Below are 9,068 nucleotides of genomic sequence, written 5' to 3'. Positions count from 1 at the left end.
CCTCCATCCCTTCCCCCAGCCTTTGTTATCTCCTTCCTCCAGCCATTGCTGTCCTTCCCGCCAGTCCCGCCCACGTTGCCAACATATAATCTGCCTTCTTCCCCAGCTACTGCCTACCTCATAGCCGCCTGCACAACTCCGCCTATCCACTACCGCCCTGTAGTAATCCGCCCCAGCTCCTGCCCCTCCCTCCACCCAACCCTATATAACCAAGTGTACTTCCGCAATAAAGCAGACTTGTTCCTGCGCTCAGGCTGTCTCCGTGGTTTTTACCGCGCGTCCCCCACGCCTGGAGAACCTAGGCCTACGCGCTGGCCTAGGGGCTCCCCGCCGAGCCGTGGAAGGCTACCCGGACCTCGTGGGCCGCTAATCATTGCCAGCGAGCCCACACTTGGGGGCTCGTCCGGGATCCTTTCCTTCCACCGCCCTACGGCCCCTGTTGTCTGCTGTTGCTGTTGTCTACTGACGACCATTTCAGCTCTCCAGGTAGGGACCCCATCGCCGTCTTTTCTTCTCCCACTATGGGCACCTCCCTCTCCTCACACCATACCCCTCAGGTTCGGCTTTTAGCCGCCCTGCTTGATACCAATGGGGTTCGTGTTTCCCTGAAACAGCTCCAAAAATATTGGGACTTACTACTCCCCTTCAATCCGTGGCTCGCCACCTGCCAGCTCTGGAGCCCGGACACGTACTCACGGCTAATAGATCGAGTTACCTCTGCCATAGAGCATGAAAGGCGGTCTTTTCCGCCCGGCCTGCTGCCTACTCTTGTGGCCGTTCGTGCCTGCCTCCTTGGTGCACCATCCGAAGTCATCCGGGACAAATCGATTAAACAACCCAATGATTATGAGCCCGATGATCTTAGAGACACGAATTCTCTGTCTGACCAGCTCGCCGCAGCTCTCAAGCGCGAGCCTCCCCGCTCGCGCTCCCCGCCGCCTACAGAAACCGTTTCTGTGGCTCCTCAGAATGGCGGACCTCCTCCTCCTTCCTCCACCCCTGCCCAAGATGGCGTGCTTCCTGCTTCTTCCTCACCCGGATTAGAGCCCGCCGGCGGGAACAAAGGCGCTTCCTCTCGCCTTTACCCGCCCCTTCCTGTCTTGTCATCCCCCGGGCCAGCCCCCGGAAATGATGTAGCTTCGCCGCCATCTTGGCCGGCCCCCGGAAATGATGTAGTTTCGCCGCCATCTTGGCCGGCCCCCGGAAATGATGTAGTTTCGCCGCCATCTTGGCCGGCCCCCGGAAATGATGTAGTTTCGCCGCCATCTTGGCCGGCCCCCGGAAATGATGTAGTTTCGCCGCCATCTTGGCCGGCCCCCGGAAATGATGTAGCTTCGCCGCCATCTTGGCCGGCCCCCGGAAATGACATGGCTTCACCGCCATCTTGTCCGACGCTCAAAAGGGTCCCGCCGCCAGCTTGTTGCCGCCTTGACGCTGCTAAGCTGCCACTCCCTCACTTGTTTCCCGCTACCGCTCATCCCTCGCCACCACCATATAACGGCGACTCCGGAAGAGCGCACCCTTCCGCCCCTCAGCTTTACCCGCTCAACCCGCTGCCTACGCCACAACGCCCTCAGACCTGGCTTCCCTTTACGGCCGAAGAGATCAAGACACTGCGAAAGGCCGTGAAAGAAGATGGTATAGGTAGCCCATATGTCCAACAATTGTTAGAAGAACTGGGAGTTCAACTTGCGCTCCCCTACGACTGGATTTCCTTAGCCCGCGCCATCCTTCAGCCCGGTCAGTTTCTTGAATGGCGTGCCTATTATCAGCATGCTGTTGAGCAGCAAGTAGCAGAGAACGCCCGCATCGGTGTCAGAGATCCACCAGACGCCTACACCGGAATCAACTGCTTTGCTAATCCTCAGTCTTATGTCAATATAGATCCAGGGTTTTGGCAACGAGCAAAGAACCTTGTCCAGCGGTCATTTTCGCTAGTCTCCTCCAAGCAATCTACCAAATTTGCGCAGATGCTTCAAGACCCACAAGAGACCTTTCCCGCGTTTGTCGCACGCGTTCTAGAAGCCTGTCAGCGGAAAATCACCAATGAAGACGCCCAGTTTATGTTAGCAAAAGAGCTTATTCTTGACGGATGCCTCGCACCCTTCCGGACTGTCATCCTCCCTCTTCGCGACAAGCAGTTACACGAGTGGGTCTTAGCCTGCCGAGATATTGACCCTCAAACTAAAGCGCTTACTACTGCCTTCGCCTCCGCCATGGCTGTGTCCTCTGCCTCTGCTTCTGCCTGCTTTCGATGCAGTCAACCTGGTCATTTCATCCGCGAGTGCCCTCAACAAGCGGCTCCCCGCCCTGCCGAGGCACTGCGCCGACTGAGAGGCCCCCCCACACCATGCCCGCGCTGTGGAAAAGGGTACCATTGGGCTCACGATTGCCGTTCCTCGCAACAGCCTTTAAACTTCCAACGGGGCAGGCCTCAGCCCCTCTCCCAAGAGGCCTTCAAGAGAGCTCCAAAGCCCTAATGTGGACAATGCCTATCACACGTCACCAGAAACCTTCCCTCGAGCTCAAAATCAACGGGCAGTGGCTTGAAGGGCTCTTAGACTCTGGTGCTGAAATCTCTTGTATTCCCTTTGAAATCGCTGCCTTCAACCACTGGCCCCTCGAGACCGGCCCTCAAGTCATTGGCGCCACGGGAGCTGCTACCTCCTGGAAGACATCACAGCCTTTGCATTGGAACGATCGAGAAGGTCACGAAGGCCAAATTCGTCCACTCGTCCTTTCCTCAGTTCAAACCATCCTGTGGGGACGAGATGTCCTCAGCCAGCTAAAAGCTCGAATCACCACAGAAGCCTTCTCAGCCGCGCTGCCCCCCCCCCTTCTAGGAGCCACTGCTCCTGTCTCAAGACCTGACCCTATCCCTCTGGAATGGGACACAGAGGAGCCCATCTGGGTCGAGCAGTGGCCCTTGCCCGTGCACAAGTTACAGGCTCTCTCTGCCCTCGTCGAGGAACAACTACAAGCGGGGCACATTGAGCCGTCCACCAGTCCCTACAATTCACCAATCTTTGTCATTAACAAGAAAAACACTAGCAAGTTCCGCCTTCTCCACGACCTTCGAGAAATCAACAAGCACATCAAGCCGATGGGGTCACCTCAGCCAGGCTGCCCCCATCCTACTGCAGTCCCCCAGCATTTTCATGCGGCGATCATCGACATCAAGGACTGTTTTTTCTCCATTCCTCTTCACCCGCGGGACTGCCCACGATTTGCATTTACAGTCCCACGCACCAACAACCAGGGCGCAGCACGCCGATTCCAGTGGAGAGTGCTACCACAAGGTATGCGGAATAGCCCCACCATGTGCCAGCTTTATGTTAACTGTGCCCTCGAGCCGCTGCGCTCTCATTTCCAGCCTGAAGAAATATACATCATCCATTATATGGACGATCTTCTCTTAGCAGCGAGTTCTAGCACCCTTCTCAATGACCTGCTTTCTGCAGTGATGACCAACCTTTCGAGTCTCGGGCTTACCGTACAGTCAGACAAAATAAACCTCAAACCTCCTTTTCAATTCTTGGGCTTTCATTTCCATCACTCCATACAACCGTCAAGCCCTCGGCTGCACATCTCTCCCACTATGACACTGACTGAACTTCAGCAACTTTGTGGGCAAATCAATTGGCTTCGATCAGCACTTCCCATCACGACAGCACAAATGCAGCCTCTTTTCGAGCTTCTGCAAACCAAAGATAGCCCACCTGCTGCAGTCCGGCAAAAGATCACCATTACCCGCGCTGCACAAGAAGCCGTCCAACAAGTCAGTGATGCGCTTCAGCAATGTCGCCTCGAGCGATTCTCTCCAGATCTTCCAATCTTTGCCCTGGTTCTGCCGACACCGGTCACCCCGACAGGTCTCCTGTGGCAAGATGGTCCTCTTCTTTTTCTGCACACGTCAAAGAGCAAGCTCCCAAAAATCTGCCCTTTCCTAAGGGCCTGGATTGCGTTGGCTACTGACTTAGTCCTCCTTTCCATACAAACGTATGGTATCCCGCCACACACTATTGTTTGGCCTCTTGATGCCAAAGAAGTTTCTTCCCTTATTATGAACAATACCCAGATGCAGAGCTTGGTAGAGCTCTTTCGCGGCTCCTTTGATAATCACTACCCTCATCACCGTTTGCTGCAAGGGGTGTCTCAGTTAGCATTCTCTAACCCGTTCCGCCCGTTGCCTGCGCGGAACCCCATTCCATCAGCCATCACTGCCTTCACAGACGCCTCAAAAACAGCGTTTGCAGCCGTTATCTACACTCCTGGAAAACCTGAGCCCCAGCACTTAGTATTCGCCAATGACTTTTCTGTTCAAGTAGGCGAGCTCCTAGCGGTCGCAGCGGTCCTCAATCTCCACCCAAGCCAGCCTCTCAATATCTTTACAGACAGCCTATACACGCTACAAGTTTGTCGCAGCCTGCCACTTGCCACCTTTTTGCCAGGCGATTCAAACATTGACTGAGCGCTTGCCTTCATGCAGCGCTTACTTGAAACGAGACAGCAGCCCTGGTTCATCACACACTTGCGAAGTCATTCCAACCTTCCGGGGCCCCTTGCCCACGGCAACGACCTTGCCGATGCGGCGGTGTCAAGCTTTAAAGTATTTCCTTTAGCCTGCAAAGATTATGTTGTGGATGAAAATCTGCTTGGAGACCCCATCAACCACGCTAAGTTGCTGCACTCGCGGTTTCATTACTCGGCGCGGACAATTCGCAAGCTCTATCCAGAATTACCCGCTGAAACCTGCAAACACCTAGTGCGCTCGTGCCGCGTGTGCGCCCCTCTCCTCCCTCTGGGGCCCCTGCAGCCCCGAGGTGTCAACCCTCGCGGCCTCCGGCCTAACTCGCGATGGCAGCTAGATGTCACTCATGTCAGCGCCTTCGGCCGCTTCAAGTATCTTCATGTAGCCATTGACACCTTTTCCCATCTGTGCTACGCGGTGCCCCTCGCAGGGGAGAGTGCCAAACATTGCATCAAGGCTCTTCGCCAAGCCATTCTGTTTATGGGGGTCCCATGGGACCTCAAAACAGATAACGGACCAGCATACCGCAGTGCTTCCTTTGCCAATTTTGTGCAGATGTATCGCATCACACATCACTTCGGCATCCCATATAACCCACAAGGACAAGGAATTGTCGAACGCACTCACCAACAGCTCAAGCTGCTCATTCAAAAGGAGAGAACCTCCTCTCCCCACAAAGCTCCAGCAGATGTTGTAACAGCTTGTCTCATCCATCACAATCTCCTAACTTTTGATAGTCAAGGACTCTCTCCCACGCATAAGCATTGGGGACCTATGTGGCCGCCTTCTCAAACTCCTGTGGTCTACTGGAAAGACCCAGCTTCCAATCGCTGGCAAGAAGAACCTGCCCCTCTACTAGCACAAGGAAGAGGGTTCGCCTGTATTTTCCCAGAAACAGAACGACAGCCTCTTTGGGTCCCAGGACGGTACATCCGGCCTGCAACACAGCAGCTTGACCTAGATGATATCCCGCGCCCACTAGCGCCAGACCCTGAAGACATCCCACGTCCTTTGATACCAGAACACAATGCTAATGGCAATGATTGAGACATCGGCCAAGCCCCCTCCTGAAAATGTTTCTATTCCAATAAGTGCTCTCTCTAAGTTTCTTTCTGCTGATTGCCCCTCCTCTATGGGGGCTCTTTTTTCCTTTTTGTCATTTCAGATCTTTCAAAGGACCCAACTCTGCACAAAAGAAGCCTTTGCTGCCTCCGTCACCCGCCGTTGACAAGCGCCTGACCTTCACCAAAACGTGCCTTATAACCTATCAATAAAGGGAACTCACCGTGTAAATGCTCCTCAAGCTCCCCTCCCACCCACTCTTACTTTGCTTTTTTCTTGCAATTTTCATTTTTCTAACAATCTTTTCAGCTGTCTGTCTCGCAGCCACAGCCCCAACAGACTGGAACCTTCGTCAACGTCTTCTCCTCGCTGTTGCCTGGCTGCTTCTAATTGCTATCCTCATCTCTCTTGTAGTCCTTCTCCCATGACCACTATGCGCCCCCAAGTACATTCATCTGAGCCTACTACCCCAACACCGTCGCCCATGGGGACCACACCAGCTCTCTCTCGCCGCGAACGACGTCGACAACGCTTCTTTGCCCGCCGCCTAAGCCGACTTTCTCTTGAAGATGATGACCCCATCGAACGCCAAGTTCTCCAGCTCCTCCGACAGGCCCGCTCTGTTCACACACCCACCCCTTGTTCCCCTACCCTCCCTCGTCTCATTCATCTCCTCATTCTCATGTTGTCCCTAGCCTCCTCTGCCCAGAGCTATTCATCCCATCAGCCATTTAACTGGACCCTCTCTGACTGGAAATCAGATGCAGTTCTCGCCTTCAACGTCACTGCAGGGGCACCCTCCTTTTCACTCCACCTTTGTAGCCTGACTGGCCAAGCTCCTGACTGCTATCCAGGATGCCAGGGCCAGGGCTGTTACGGTGGCGGAGCATACGCCATTGCCGGCCCTCAGGGCCCCCCTATTTCTGGCTACTACATCTGCCCCTCCTCCATTGCTTCCTCCTCCACTTCCTGCCACGACCCCGCGCATTTCTTCTGTCCCTCATGGGGATGTGAAACCATGGCTGTTGGTTGGGCTAAACCCTCTAACAAAGATCCTAACCTCTACCTGCTCAGTAGACAACTGTCCCCCCAACGCCCAAATGTCTCCTTCCTCGTCAAAGACCCCTCCGCAGACACTTGGCTCGTGGGTCGTACATGGGGAATCCGTCTATACATGACCGGTTACGATTCAGGAGCCTTTTTCACAATCCGGAAAAGACCCCCCTCCAGTCGCCCAGCAAACATCGGCCCAAACCGGTTTCTCAACCCACCACCTCCTACGTCTGCCACCCCTTCCGCATCCCCCCTTCCCTCTTCATCGTTTCGCGCCTCATCGCCTGTCAGCCTTCAGTTGCCTCCCACTAAGTACTCCAGCCCCCTCATCAACTTGATTAAAGCTTCATACGTTTCTCTAAACTCCTCCCACCCCAACCTCACTCGCTCTTGCTGGTTATGTCTTTCCCCCAGCCTCCCCCTCTATGATCCACTTGCTATTCCCGCGCCACTCTTTATTTCCTCCACCGATGATTCCCCCTCTTCCTGCAATTGGGATCAATCTACTCATATCTCACTCACTTTTACGCACATCTCTTCCAAGGGTATATGCATTCACCCCCGTTCTTCCCACACTCCTAGCCTTACCGTCTGTGCCAACTATACCTCCCCACACATCTCTGCCAAATATTTAGTTCCCCTAAACACCACCCAATGGCTCTGCTCCTCCACGGGACTTACTCCATGCTTATCTGTTGCCACACTTAACAAAACCAAAGAAACGTGTGTTCTCATCCTTCTCACGCCTCGAGTTATCTATCGCACTCCTCTACATTTCTTTGAAGCCTTTGATCACACGCAGGAAGCTATCTACCTCCACAAACGCGAACCTATTACTGCTGTGCTCACTGTCACTACCCTCCTAGCTACAGCTGGAGCTGCCACTGGTGTTGCAGCTCTAGCCACACAAACCTCCGCCCTCCAAAACCTCAGACAAGCAGTAGACTCTGATATCATCTACCTCCGTGATGCAGTCAAATACCTTAAAGACTCTCTTAATTCTCTCTCTGAAGTTGTCCTGCAAAACCGCCGAGGCCTTGACCTCCTCCTCCTTAAAGAAGGTGGCCTATGTGCTGCTCTAGGAGAAGAATGCTGCGTTTATGCTAACTATACCGGCTTAGTAGACTCTAGCTTAAAAGAACTTGAAAAAGGTCTCAACCAACGCCGACTTGAACGAGCCCAAACTGCCGGCCCCTGGGGCTTCCTGCAGCCCCTCCTCCCCTATCTCCTCCCGTTGCTAACCCCAGTTCTGCTCATCATCCTAGGTCTCACAGTTGGCCCCTGGGCCATTCGACGAATTATTCGCCTTGCCAAAGATCATGCTGACAGTGTATTCTCCTCATTTGTTCAGATCCATTACCAACGTCTTGTTGCCTCTGATTCCATTCCTCAATCTCGACCACATCCTCACCCCTCTTCCCACCTCACCTCCCGCCTGTAAAGCTGCTTGCTATGAAGCTCTCTGACTCTAGCCGTCGGCACGGGTTCGCTTCCCTCGACGCAAAGGCCTTGGGTGTACCCCCCGCCCCCCTTTATTGCTATATGTCTGAGAATTCTTCGCAATTAAGCTAGCCACAGCGCTATCCACCCCGAAGAAGCGTGCGCAACATCAGGTTAGATATTCCGTCTAGCACCGGCACGTGCCAACCCTAAGGGCTATGCATACATTCTGGCCAAATGATATGCCATCGGCCCATCACCAGTCAATCCCGCCCCCTTTACCCCTCATCCCCCCCCAGCCTAATACTTTGTCTTCTTTTACTTTCCTTTAAAAAACAGAAGGAGCAGTTGTTGCTGCCTCCCTCCATCCCTTCCCCCAGCCTTTGTTATCTCCTTCCTCCAGCCATTGCTGTCCTTCCCGCCAGTCCCGCCCACGTTGCCAACATATAATCTGCCTTCTTCCCCAGCTACTGCCTACCTCATAGCCGCCTGCACAACTCCGCCTATCCACTACCGCCCTGTAGTAATCCGCCCCAGCTCCTGCCCCTCCCTCCACCCAACCCTATATAACCAAGTGTACTTCCGCAATAAAGCAGACTTGTTCCTGCGCTCAGGCTGTCTCCGTGGTTTTTACCGCGCGTCCCCCACGCCTGGAGAACCTAGGCCTACGCGCTGGCCTAGGGGCTCCCCGCCGAGCCGTGGAAGGCTACCCGGACCTCGTGGGCCGCTAATCATTGCCAGCGAGCCCACATAAATATATCTTAATATATATTTAAAAATGAAATAAACTACCACATCAAAGCCATGATTGTCATAGTATGGCTTTGGATGAGATTTTAAAACAAGTATTTTAGTTTTAAAAATTATAAATTTAAATTAAAATATTAAAATAATGTGACATATATAAATTTGGCCAAAGCCTTGACTAATGCTTGAGAAACATTTTTTAGAGAACTAAAATACTAATCTCTTTATTGAAACC

Source organism: Dasypus novemcinctus, chromosome 2 (genome assembly GCF_030445035.2).
Source record: "Dasypus novemcinctus isolate mDasNov1 chromosome 2, mDasNov1.1.hap2, whole genome shotgun sequence".
NCBI classification, from domain to species: Eukaryota; Metazoa; Chordata; class Mammalia; order Cingulata; family Dasypodidae; genus Dasypus; species Dasypus novemcinctus.
The sequence above is the reverse complement of the archived record's forward strand: the minus strand, read 5'-3'. Positions refer to the sequence as shown.